This window comes from Dryobates pubescens, chromosome 16 (genome assembly GCF_014839835.1).
Source record: "Dryobates pubescens isolate bDryPub1 chromosome 16, bDryPub1.pri, whole genome shotgun sequence".
NCBI lineage: Eukaryota > Metazoa > Chordata > Aves > Piciformes > Picidae > Dryobates > Dryobates pubescens.
Window position 1 is genome coordinate 12,907,763 of NC_071627.1, and position 13,940 is coordinate 12,921,702.

Below are 13,940 nucleotides of genomic sequence, written 5' to 3' on the forward strand. Positions count from 1 at the left end.
AGAAAGTGATTGTTAAAAATGGTGCTTTGTCATTAGTTGTGTTCTTTTCAGTTCAGTACTGCATGATGGACAGGCAGACACAGAAGTTCTGGGTCAGAGAACTGGTAAATTAGCAGTAATGGTTTGAAAGTGGAGCAGGTGGGGTTTAGGCTGGGCATTAGGAGGAGGTTCTTCACAATGAGAGTGGTGAAACATGAACAGGTTGCCCAGGGATGTGGTTGAGGCCCCACCCCTGAAGACATTCAAGATCAGACTTGATGTGGTTCTGAGCAGCCTCATCTGGTTGAGGGTCCCTGTGAGGGCAACAAAGCCGGTGAGGGGTTTGGAACAGAGCCCTATGAGGAGAGGCTGAGGGAGCTGGGGTTGCTTAGCCTGGAGGAGGCTCAGGGGAGACGCTATTGCTCTCTACATCTACCTGAAGGGAGGTTGTAGACAGGTGGGGCCTGGTCTCTTCTCCCAGGCAACCAGCACCAGAACAAGAGGACACAGTCTCAAGCTGTGCCAGGGGAGGTTCAAACTGGAAATTCTTCATAGAGAGAGTGATTGGCCATTGGAATGGGCTGCCCACGGAGGTGGTGGAGTCACCATCATTGGAGATGTTTAGGAGGAGACTTGATAGGGTGCTTGGTGCCATGGTTTAGTTGATTAGGTGGTGTTGGAGGATATGTTGGACTCAATGATCTCGAACGTCTTTTCCAGCCTGGTTTATTCTATTCTATGACAAGATGACCTTTGAGGGTCCCTTCCAACCTGATGCAATCTGTGAATCTGTAACAAGTGATAAGAAGAAACAGCCTCGAGTTGTTCCTGGGAAGGTTTAGGTTGGACATGAGGAACAATTTCTTCCCTAAAAGGGTTGTCAAGGCCTGGGCCAGGTTGCTCAGGGCAGTGATGGAGTCTGCATTGAATCATAGAACTGTTTAGGTTGAAAGAGGCCTTTAAGGTCATCGACTCCTGTTAATGCAGCCAAGCCTAGCACTAAACCATGTCCATGAGTGCCACACCTACATGGCTTTTAAAGCCCTCCAGGGACAGTGACCCCACCACTTCCCTGGCCAACCTGTGCCAATGCTTAACAAACCTTTCAGTAAAGAAATTGTTCCTTATATCCAACCTAAACCTAACCTCTCACAGCTTGAGGCCATTTCCTCTCATCCTGTCACTTATACCTTGAGAGAAGAGACCAACCACCACCTTGCTACAACCTCCTTTCAGGCAGCTCTTGAGAGCAAGGTGGTTTCTCTTGGGCCTTCTCTGCAAGGTTCGTCATCGCTAGAGGGGTTTCAAAGCTGTGTAGATGTGGTGCTGAGGGACATGGTTTAGTGGTGTCCTGGCAGTGCTGGGTTAATGGTTAGACTTGATGGTCTTAAAGGTCTTTTCCAGCCTGAACCATTCTGTGGTTGGCCAGGTGAGTGCCTGGCTGTCACTGGGAGCTGGCTCCTGGGCTCTCGGTGGAGCAGCTCACGTTGGAATATGGTTCTTCAGCCCTGCCTCTGCCTCGAGTGTGGGCTGGCAGGGCTCCAGGAAGGGTGTGTGTGTCTTGGCCAAAAGCTGGTGGTTTAAGGAAACACACAGTTCTTAATCTGCCATCAGAAAAAAGCAAATATGCAGCAATGTAGTGAAGTGAAAGTGCAACCCCCTGGGGAACATGGAACTCGTGCTTCTGAGATGTTACCAGTGATCAGCCATGTCCTGGCTTCAATCTTTTTGGTCACTTGGTGGTTTACTGTCTTTAAGCTGGATCAAGAACATGTGTGTAGACTTTATCTGCTGAGGTTTTCCTGTAGCTCCAAATCTTCTCTGGCTGGTGTCTGGAGGCTTATGCTATAGTCAGCACACAGCACTCCTGTGTGAAGAAGCAGCTAATTCCCAGGAAGGAACCTTGAAAATCAGCTAGTTCCACGCTCCCTGCCATGGGCAGGGACACCTCCCACTAGCCCAGGTTGCTCAAGGCCTCACTGAACCTGACCTTGAACACCTCCAGGGAGGGGACATCCATAGTCTCCCTGGGCAACCTGTTCCAGTATCTCCCCACCCTCACTGCAAAGAATTTCTGCCTAACATGATGTGTCTGATGCTTGTGATGCTTCCAACCATAGGCAGAGCAGGAGGAATTAGCCCCACTGAGAAATCTGATGGTGTTTTGTGCCAACCATTTGTCAGAAATATTGTTTGGGTGTTGCTATAGGAATTCTCCTCCCTTTGTGTGCTGCTGACAGCATTTTCTGTGCTGGCCTTTCGTGCCTGGAGATAAATAAGAGGGGGTAGGTGTGGAATGACAATAATGTTGGCAAGCTGGTGGTGGCTATGCTGGCAGCGGTGTCCTGGGCTATCAGCCACTGCCTGAACCAAGTCCCTCTTGAGATGCCAGGCAGAAAACAGATGCTACAAACCAGAGAACTGAAGTGCCTGCCTAGATGCAGAGACATGAGGCTTGGGTGCAACTTCTGCAGGGCTGTGTTTGAGCTTTTCTGATTAGCAGAACCTGGGAGGACTGGAAATGATCACAGAATCATAGAGTGGTTGGAAGGGATCTGAATGATCCCTAGGTCAGAATCACCTAGGGCAGGTCACATGGAAGCATGCCCAAATAGGTGCAATGGTTGAGGTCATTGCTTCCCCAGGAGATACTTGCACAGGAACTTCCTTTGGATCACCCACCAGCTTTTGTGGGGAGTAAGAGAAGCCCACTGTTGTAGTCCACGGATGGATGGGTGGATGTTGGAGCAGACCCTGTACTTCTAGTGGGTGGAGAAAAGTGCTGGACCCATCCTTGAAGTGATATAGGATGTGTTCCTGAGCTTCATCTCACTGCCTGAGGGCAGCAGGTGGAGGGAGACAATTCTGCCCCTCTGCTCTACTCTGCTGAGACCCCACCTGCAGTGCTGGGGCCAGCTCTGGAGCCCTCAGCACAGCAGAGACATGAACCTGTTGGAGCAGGGCCAGAGGAGGCCACAGCAATGATGGGAAGGCTGGAAGCCCTCTGCTGTGGGGCCAGGCTGAGAGAGTTGGAGTTATTCAGCCTGGAGAAGACTTCAGGGAGACCTTCTGGTGGCCTTTCAGACAGGGGGTGATGGTTTGAACTACAAAAGGGAAATTTGGACTGGACAGAAGGAAGACAATTTTTATTGTGACTGGTGAGACCCTGGCTCAGGTTGCTCAGAGAGGTGGGAGATGCCCCATCCCTGGCAGCTTTGCAGGTCAGGTAATTTGGGGCTCTGAGCAACCTCCTCTAGTTGCAGATGTCCCTGCTGACTGCAGCGGGGTTGGACTGGATGAGCCAACCCAACCAGTCTGGGATTCTATGGAACACCCAAGCCCCTAGCAGGGCCGCCTCTCCATCTCCCAGGGGATAGCACATCCCCTCTTCTTCTTGTGACATCACTTCATAAACTTGGTCACCCCCCTGGAGGTGACTCAGTGTGGTTATCTCTGTCACCAGGGAGGCTCTGGCCTCCTGCAGCAGAGATGAAAGCTCCGGGTTTCCTCTCTCTTATCAGGCACCTGTTCTTGGCCCTGCACATTACTCACATCCTTGAAGTCACATCTTGTTTTGCATATGTAACACCAACTGTGCTTCATTTCCTTCCTTCCCCTGCAGTTCTGCTCTTGGGCCTTACCTGGCTATGGAAAATTCAGTCTTGGTGTTGAGTTTTAACAGCATTTGGAGTTTTTAAGATGATTTGTTTTCCACCTTAGCCTCCACATGAAAGTGGATCCCTGGGTTATATTCCAGTCTACAGGGCTTAGCCACTTGATTCTTGATGGGTGAGGACCCTATGGGAAATAGTTCCAGCTCTTTGTAATTGAATATATTCATTCACAGAATCACAGAATAGTCTGGGTTGGAAAGGATCTTGAAGACCATCCAGTTCCAACGCCCTGCCATGAGCAGGGACACCTTCCACTAGCCCAGGTTGCTCAAGGCCTCAGGCAACCTGGCCTTGAACACCTCCAGGGAGGGGGCATCCACAGCCTCCCTGGGCATCCACAGCCTCCCTGGGCATCCACAGCCTCCCTGGGCAACCTGTTCCAGTGTCTCACCACCCTCAGTGCAAAGACTTTCTTCCTCCTTTCCAGTCTAAACCTGCCCTCCTCAAGCTCCCCTCATCTCCAGGACCGAAAATTGGGAACCTTTCTTTTTTTCCCCTGGCTCTTTATTTACAGTTCAGGTCAATACTCTCCAGAAACACAATTCTGCTTACAAACGGAATTCCTGGGCTGCATTCCCAGGCCTTCCCATGTGACTGGAGCATTTTTAGCAACCAAGTGAACAAATGCAAACATATTTTCAGGGCAGTGGAAGTGTTGCTGTTCGCATTCCGTCAGAGTGCCCTGGCCCCACGTCTCCTGAGACACGATGATCCTGGTTCCCCTCTCCCAGCAGCCCAGGCTCTGATCACAGAGTCACAGACTGGTTTGTGTGGGAAGGGACCTTGCAAGGTCATCTCATCCAACCCCCCTGCAGTCAGCAGGAACATCTGCAACCAGACAGGTTGCTCAGAGCTCTGAAACAGCCTGAGCTGTTTGAGCAGCAGCCAGGGATGGGGCAACCTGGGCCAGGGTCTTACCAGCCTCAGCAGAAAAAATTCTTTCATTCTCTCTAGCCCAGATCTCCCTCTTTTAATTCAAACCATGATCCCTTGTCCTGTCACAACAGGCCCTGCTTGTAAGTCTCACAGCAGAAGGCTTCCATTCCTCCCATCATTGCTGTGGCCTCCTCTGGCCCCACTCCAGCAGGTCCATGTGTGCATGGCTGTGCAGGGTACCCTGGCAAGAAGTCCTCTTTGAACCAGGGTCTGTACAGGCCTCTTCTTATCAGTCAGGTCCTGTTCCTTGCCTACTATTTAACTTCCAGTTCTAAAAGAGACAAGAAAGAAGCCCACTCTTTCTTGTGCTCCAAGGTCTACAGCTCCCTATCCCAGCAGGAAAAGGAGGCTCAGGAGGGTGCTTCACCCAACCTACTATGCTCTACCCAAAGAAAGGAAGTTGAGGATGGACAGAAACCAAAGGATGCTATTGCTGAACGTGAATTAATTGCATTAATTAGCAAGTGGGAACTGAACAAGAAGTAACAGCATCAAGCTGCAGATGAGAACCCAGCTGCTGAGGTGCAGGGAAATCCTTTCAGTGCTTAGAGAACATGATCTGAAAGCCGGGGACAGACTTCTGAGCAGGGCCTGTTGTGACAGGACAAAGGGTGATGCTTTGAACCAAAAGAGGGCGATTTAGACTGGATTGAAGGAAGGTTTGGGGTTTTTTTATTGCTGAGGGTGGTGAGACCCTGGCCCAGGTCTCATCACTAACAGGCTGTCTGAAAGCAGCACAACCAGCCCCAGGTCAGGAGCACCAGCTCCAGCACATCTCCAGCCCGGGGCGGTGAGGTTGGTGCTGTCGTGTGCCAAGACTCAGGAGGACACGAGGACGAGCGAGTGGAGTTTGCTGAGCCTCTTCTGCTGTGTTTTGGTTAGCTTCAAAATATTTTGTTGTGAGAAAGTCCAGATGGATGTGAATGTTCTCAGGGGTGGAGGGAACAAGCGAAGGGAGAAAGTTAGTCATCATCCTGGCAGGGCAGAGCTGCTGAGAACAAGCGCGGGATGAGGCACAGGGGCAAAAATAGCCCAAACTTCAAACGGGATGGGAGGTGGTGGGCAAGTTCCTCTGAGAGAAAACGCTCTGAGGTCCTTGTGCACATCTTGGTGCACAGCAGAGGCTAGGGGCTTTTATTATCTCTGGGACAAACAGAAGATGTTTGGGAAATGGAAAATTTAAGAGGCTGATGTGGAAATACAGAAGGGCTCCTTGGCCCAGAGCTGTAGGAACTGGGAGAGTTGTGTTTTAGCCCAACCTAAACCCCCGTTTTCAGTTTCCCTTTTCAGTGAAGGCTCCTGTCCATGCTGATGCTTTCCAAGGCTCTTTGAGTTATGCTGATACTCTTTGAAATGATTACTGTTAGAAGGGTGAAGTTCTGAAAGGTGGTTGTAGCCAGGTGGGGGTTGGTCTCTTCTCCCAGGCAACCAGCACCAGAACAAGAGGACACAGTCTCAAGCTGCACCAGGGGAAGTTTAGGCTCAAGGTGAGGAGAAAGTTCTTCACAGAGAGAGTTGTTGGCCATTGGAATGTGATGCCCAGGGAGGTGGTAGAGTCACAGACCTGGAGGTGTTCAAGAGGGGATTGGATGTGGCACTTGGTGCCATGGTTTAGTAGTCATGAGGTCTTGGGTGACAGGTTGGACTTGATGATCTTTGAGGTCTTTTCCAACCTTATTGATTCTATGATTCTGCACCTGGGAAGGAACAACACCAGGCACCAATACAGGTTAGAGGTTGATTTGTTGGAAAGCAGACAGAGAGTCCATGGAGTAGGACCTGGGAGTGCTGATGGACAATGAATTATTCATGGGACAGAAATGTGGCCTTGTGGCCAATAAGGCCAAAGGTCTCCTGGGGTGCATTAAGGAGAGTGTGGCCAGCTGGTCAAGGGAGGTTCTCCTGCCCCTCCACTCTGCTCTGGTGAGACCACATCTGGAGTCCTGGGTCCAGTGCTGGGCTCTGTAGTTCAAAAGGGACAGGGAAATACGAGCAAGTGTCCAACAGAGGCCATGATGATGGTGAAGGGAGTGGAATGTCTGTCTGATGAGGAAAGGCTGAGAGACCTGGGGCTGTTTAGCTTGGACAAGAGAAGGCTGAGAGGGGATCTTATGAATGTTTATAAATATCTGAAGGGTGGGTGTCAAGAAGGGGCCAGTGAGTGGTGCCCTGTGATAGGACAAGGGGTAATGGGTAGAGGCTGGAGCCCAGGAGGTTCCACCTCAACACGAGGAGAAACTTCTTTGCTGTGAGAATACTGGAGCCCTGCAGCAGGCTGCTCTGAGAGGTCGTGGATTTGTCTTCACTGGAGACTTTCAAGACCTGCCTGGTTGTGTTCCTGGGTGACCTGCCCTAGATGATCCTGCCTGGTAGGGGGGTTGCACTGGATGATCTGTGGAGGTCCTTGCCAGCCATTCTGTGATTCTTTACAGAAACTTTGACTTGATGTGTTGGGTTTGTGAATTCCTCTCGTTACAGTAGATGTTGAAAGAGACTTGAGGTTTCACCTCCAAACTTGTCTTAATAATCACAGTCATTAGAAACTGAATGGTTGCAGTCTGGAAATGACCCTGAATTGTCATAATCCAGTCAAATTCTGGTCCCCAGAGCTGTCAGGGATGTTAAATTCTGGTAGATGATCTGCTAAGGGATCTCTCTGACAGGAGCTGGGCAGCTGAGGGGACAAGAATCCCTCACAGTGTTTTGGTCGTATCAAGACAAATTCAGTGACATGAGTAATACAATTGCATGGATTGGTCCTACTGGTGAGATCGATCCCTGGGGTGTCTCAGACAGGAGCCCTTGTCCAGCAGCTGAAGGACTCCAAGGTCAGGGTGTCCAAAGGATGTCAAGAAGGCTTTTCTGTTGCTTTTCAGCAATTTATAGTGAAATCTGTAGAGCAGTGAAACCAGAGGCTGGATGGAGACCACCAGCTTGTTCACTTGTGCTGTTTTCTGCATCCCAGTCAGGACTTCACCACTCAGCCAGAGTTTTTTTTCTTTCTAACACAATACACTCTGGGGGCATGTCCCATCTCCCTTTTATGTTCTGGTATTTCTTATTAAGCCTGAAAGGACTTACCCAAGGTCATACAATCACAGACTGGTTTGAGTTGGCTGGCATCTCTAAAGATCATCAAGCCCAAACCCCCTGCAGTCAGCAGGGGCATCTGCAACTAGAGCATGTTGCTCAAAGCCCCCAGACAACCTGACCTGCAATGGTTCCAGGGATGGGGCATCTCCCACCTCTCTGGGCAACCTGGGTGAGGATGTCACCAGCCTCAGTGACAAACATTTCTGCCTTCTCTCCAGTCTGAAATCTCCCTCTTTCAGTTTCAACTCGTCACCTCTTGTCCTGTCACAACAGGCCCTGCTCTTAGGTCTGTCCCCAGCTTTCTGCTGGGCCACTTCAAGCGCCGAAAGGCCACCAGAAGGTCTCCCTGGAAGCCACCTTTTGTTTTGTCCCGGAGGAACCTGCTGAGACGGTTTAAGGACAACCCTAAGCAGAGCCTGTCTTGTGTGCTCTCCTAAGTCCTATTGCACCTGTGTTGGTGCTGGAGCTTCTTTTCTGGCTGATCTTGGTGCTTACAAACTGAGGTGATTTGACGTGTAGGCTGCAGCACCCCCAGCAGCCCTGGATGTCCTGTCAGGAGGATGTTGGTGATGGGCGTGTTCTGGACGTGGTTTATCCCCATGTAAGGGTTTCATGCCTTGGGGATTAGATGGACCTTTTAAAGAGAACAGAGTGTATCTCCAGTGCAAGTGTTTTTGTTTTCAAAGTCAAACAGCACGTTGTGGACACAGGGAAGTGTGTGGCTCTCAAAAAAACAAGCCACTATTTATGGATGCTCCAGCGGCTCAGGGAGGTTGGATGGTACAGTTCGAGCAGCAAAGAGTTGGCCATTCGGTACAGGGGGATTAAGGATCTGAGGAGCTGGAGAGTGGAAATTTCAGTCTCAGGTTTTGTCATTTGTTGCCTGGAGATGGAAAAGCCTTGGGCTGTTAAACCAGTGAATGTCTAGCTCTGGGATAACAGGTTAAAATCTCCTGGGAGAAAACACATGAAGGACATCACAGCACAAAGGGCGCATCGTCCTGTTGGAGAGGGGCCAGAGGAGGCCACAGCAATGCTGGGAGGGCTGGAAGCCCTCTGCCGTGAGGCCAGGCTGAGAGAGTTGGGGTTGTTCAGCCTGGAGAAGACTCCAGGCAGACCTTCTGGTGGCCGCTCAGTGCTTAAAGGGGTGATCAGAACGCTGGGGCCAGATTTTGAGCAGGGTGTGTTGTGACAGGACAAGGACTGATGGTTTGAAGCTTAAAGAGGGAGATTGAGACTGGAGAGAAGGGAGAGGCGTTTGGCACTGAGGCTGGTGAGAGCCTGGGGCAGGTTTCCCAGAGAGGTGGTAGCTGCCCCATCCCTGGAACCATTGCAGGTCAGGTTGTTTGGTGCTCTGAGCAGCCTGCTAGTTGCAGATGTCCCTGCTGACTGCACTGGAGGTGGACTGGATCATATTTAGAGGGTCCTTGGGCAACCTGTTAAGTGTTCCACTCAACATGAGGCAAAACTTCTTGCTGTGAGGGTACCAAAGCCAGGCTGCCCAGAGTGGTTGTGGAGCCTCCTGCTCTGGAGACTTTTAAGAGCCATCTGAATGTGTGGCTGTGTGACCTGCCCTGAGGGTCCCTGCTTTAGCAGGGGGGTTGGACTTGATGATATCCAGAGGTCCCTTCCAACCCCTAATATTCTATAATTTTCTGCAGAGTATCACCTACAAAAGACCCATCAGTGCTTCCAGGGTTTAATCCTCACTCTGCACACACTTCACCCTCTGAACCCTCATTTTCAGCATCACAAGATGAGGAGATGGCTCCCTAGGTGCTGTTGGACATTGGTTTGGGGATGAATCACACAACCAGGTTGGAAGAGACCTCCAAGACCGTCAAGTCCAACTGATCACCCAACCCTAACTAATCAATTAGACCATGGCACTAAGTGCCCCATCCAGGCTTTTCTTAACACCTCCAGGGATGTCATCCCCACCACCTCCCTGGGCAGCCCATCCCAATGGGCAATCTCTCTTTCTGTGAAGAACTTCTTTCTAAGATCAAGCCTAAACTTCCCCCCTGCACAGCTTGAGACTGTGTCCTCTTGTTCTGGTGCTGGTTGTCTGGGAGAAGAGACCAACCCCCACCTGTCTACAACCTCCCTTCAGGTAGTTGTAGACAGCAATAAGAGTAGAATATGGAGTAGAATATGGAGTAGAGTAGAATATACCAGGTTGGAAGAGACCTTCAAGATCACCGTGTCCAACCCACCATCCAACACCACCTAATCAACTAAACCATACAACCAAGTCTCCTCCTGAACACCTCCAGTGATGGTGACTCCACCACCTCCTCGGCCAGCCCATTCCAATGGGCAATCACTCTCTCTGTGTAGAAGTTCCTCCTAACCTCCAGCCTAAACCTCCCCTGGTGCAGCTTGAGACTGTGTCCTCTTGTTCTGGTGCTGGCTGCCTGGGAGAAGAGACCAACATCCACCTGTCTACAACCTCCCTTAAGACAGTTGTAGAGAGCAATAAGGTCTCCCCTGAGCCTCCTCTTCTCCAGGCTAAGCAACCCCAGCTCCCTCAGCCTCTCCTCATAGGGCTTGTGCTCCAAACCCCTCCCCAGCTTTGTTGCCCTTCTCTGGACACACTCCAGCAAGTCAACATCCTTCCTAAAGTGAGGGGCCCAGAGCTGGACGCAGTACTGCAGGTGTGGCCTGAGCAGCGCTGAGCGCGGGGGCAGAGTGACTTCCCCTGGCGTGCGGCGCTGGTGGCTGGCAGCAGAAGGCTGTGGAGCGACGCTGGAATTCCTGTGCAAACAGAGCTGGTTTCTTCATGTTATATAAGAAAAAAAGAAAGGAAGGAAAAAAAACCCAAAAAGAATAAAGGGGGGGGGGGGGGGAAGAAGGCAAGAGGAAAAAAAAAGCAGTGGAGGGAGGAATTTTTAGCACGTTGTCATGCAGCAGGCTCTGTTTCCTGGCTTTGCCGTTCAAGCTGTGTAATAATATTTATATACAAATGCTGACTGTGATTTTCCACCCCGGAAAGAGGAGCTGGCTTTTGAGAGCGCTGTGTGTGATGTAAAGCAGAGGGTTTTTGGGCACACAGCCTCTGTGTGTGTGTGTGTGTGGAAGGGGTGTGTGTGTGTTTCAATTGTTTGAAATGAGATCGTTTCAAGGAAAGATGGCATTCCTGCTGCATAAGCACATTCTCCTCAAGCAAAGGTCATTCTGCTCTTGAAGAGTTGCTCTTGGAAGGAGGGGAGCTTCCTCGTGTTGTCTTTCCTCTGTTCCTACCTTTATGAAGTGTTCTGAAAAACAAGAAGTAATTAATTGTTGGGCTGAAGCAGCTCTCAGACCGTGCTCGGGCCGTTAGGCTCTGGGCAGACCTTAGAGCAGCCTTCCAGTACCTGAAGAGGGCTACAGGAGAGCTGGGGAGGGACTTTTTACAATGGCTTTTAGTGACAGGATATGGGGCAATGGCTTTGAGCTGGAGAAAGGGAGATTCAGAGTGGAGATTGGGAAGAAATTCTTTAGAGTGAGGGTGGTGAGACACTGGAACAGGTTGCCCAGGGAGGTTGGGGATGTCCCCTCCCTGGAGGTGTTCAAGGCCAGGTTGGGTGAGACCTTGAGCAACCTGGGCTAGTGGAAGGAGTCCCTGCCCATGGCAGGGGATTTCAACTAGATGATCTTGAGGGTCCCTTCCAACCCAAACTTGAAACTATTCAAGCTGGCATCCAGTACCAGGAGCCACAGCCATGGCTAGATGTGTGTTGGCACATGGAAGAGCATTTGTGCCCCCAAATAGCCATGCTGCTCGATCTCCTCAGAACCAGCACCTGTGTCCTGCAAGCACACAGACTCCTTTTGCTGTCTGAATGATCACACTGAGTCTCTGAAGCTTTTCTGGAGCTGGGATTTAGACCCAGTTCCAAGGCAAAATTGCTGCTTTTTTGGCTTCAGCCAAGGAAACTCCTCTGACATCTTGCCAGTCACCCGCACATTTCTGATCCTGGTGTCCTGGGGCCTTAGTTTTCATCTGGAAATCTCTGCTCCTAGCAATGCCTTGGTGGACTGGACATAGAGATTAATGACATGTCATGCTGAGATGTGTATGTTCATCTTCTGATCCCTGCTTGACCAAAGAAGGTTGGATTACAGCTTTGTTTTATCCTGCTGCGATGACAGAATCCAGACGTGAACATCCTAAATCTCTGAAGTCCCTGGGTTTTTTCTCCTTTGTAAACTCTTTGAGGCCAGAGCTGTCATTCTGGCTGTGAAGCTCCTGGTGTAGAATCATAGAATGGTTTTGCTTGGAAAAGACTTTGAAGATCATGGAGTCCAACCATTCTTCGATTCTACCAAGCCTGGTGCTAAAACATGTTCCTCAAAACCAGGGGTAGGGATTCAACAACCTCCCTGGGCAGCTTGTTCCGGTCTTTGAGAACTCTTTCAGTAAAGAAGTTTCTTCTAATATCCAGCCTAGACCTCAGCACCACATCTGTGTGGCTTTTAAAACCCTCTAAGGATGAAAACTCCACCACTGAGGAGCTGTGGTGCTAAGGGCCATGGTTTAGTGGGGACCTGGCAGTGCTGGGTTAATGGTTGGACTTGATGATACTGTTTGATGTGAAGTCTGTTTCTTGCTGTTTGCCAAGGAAATGTATTGGGTGAGGAAGGATCTGCTCATGCTGATGGTTGCCCAGGGCTTTGACTGGAGTAGGCAGGTTGAAATGAAGGCCAGCATCTGATAGCCCCAAGTCCTCCTGGTTCTTGCTCTCTTGGCATCTCGTGGGTGGCATCTTGCAGAGCTGCACCCTGGGCTGGGAAACCAGTTCAGACTTTGGTCCAGGCTGTGCAGATCTTTGTCAGCTGAGCTGAGGACCTGGCCAAACTTCTGTGTCTTTACAGGAGGGTGCCAAAGCCTTGGCTGATAAGAGCACAAATGTCTGAGGCATGCCAATGTGCTGAGGAATGTTTGCAAGGTCAATGATGCCTTTAGTCTGGAGAAGAGAAGACTGAGAGGGGATCTTATGACTGTGTACAAGTATCTGAAGGATGGGTGACAAGAAGAAGGGGCCTGGCAGGACAAAGGGCAGTGGATACAAACTAGAACCCAGGAGCTTCCACCTCAGCATGAGGAGAAACTTCTTTACTGTGAGGCTGCTGGAGGCCTGAAGCAGGCTGCCTGGAGAGATTGTGGAGTCTCTTTCTCTGGAGACTTCCAAGACATGCCTGGATGTATTCCTGTGTAACCCGCCCTAGGTGATCCTGTTTGGGCAGGGGGCTAGGACTGGGTGACCTGTGGAGGTCCCTTTCAACCTCTGTCATTCTGTGGTTCTATGATGCCTACAATTTATTTGTAGGCTAGTGGCTGTCTTCTGCTCCCCACCTAAGATACTTCGGTTCAGAGGATGAACTGCATGTAGAGTGAGGATTAAACTCTGTAAGCACTGATGGGTCTTTAGTAAGTGATGCTCTGCAGAAAATCATAGAATGGTTGGAAGGGACCTCTGGAGATCATCAAGCCCAACCCCACTGCCAAAGCAAGATCACCTCAGGCAGGTCACACAGGAACATATCCAGATGGGCCTTGAAAGTCTCCAGAGAAGGAGACTCCACAGCCTCTTGGGGGTACTGGTTGATGGTAGGCTGAACATGAGCCTGCAGTGTGCCCAGGCAGCCAAGAGGGCCATGGCATCCTGGCCTGTATCAGGAACAGTGTGGCCAGCAGGAGCAGGGAGGTCATTCTGCCCCTGTACACTGCACTGGTTAGGCCACACCTTGAGTCCTGTGTCCAGTTCTGGGCCCCTCAGTTTAGGAAGGAGGTTGACTTGCTGGAGCGAGTCCAGAGAAGGGCAACAAAGTTGGTGAGGGGTTTGGAACACAAGCCCTACGAGGAGAGGCTGAGGGAGCTGGGGTTGCTTAGCCTGGAGAAGAGGAGGCTCAGGGGAGACCTTATTGCTGTCTACAACTACCTGAAGGGAGGTTGTAGACAGGCAGAGGTTGGTCTCTTCTCCCAGGCAACTGGCACCAGAACAAGAGGACACAGTCTCAGGCTGCGCCAGGGGAGGTTTAGGCTGGAGGTTAGGAAGAAGTTCTACACAGAGAGAGTGATTGGCCATTGGAATGGGCTGCCTGGGGAGGTGGTGGAGCCACCATCACTGGAGGTGTTCAGGAGGAGACTTGATGGGGTGCTTGGTGCCATGGGTTAGTTGTTTAGATGGGTTGGATTGGTTGATGGGTTGGACGCGATGATCTTGAAGGTCTCTTCCAACGTGGTCTGGTCTATTCTATTCTATTCTCTCTGGG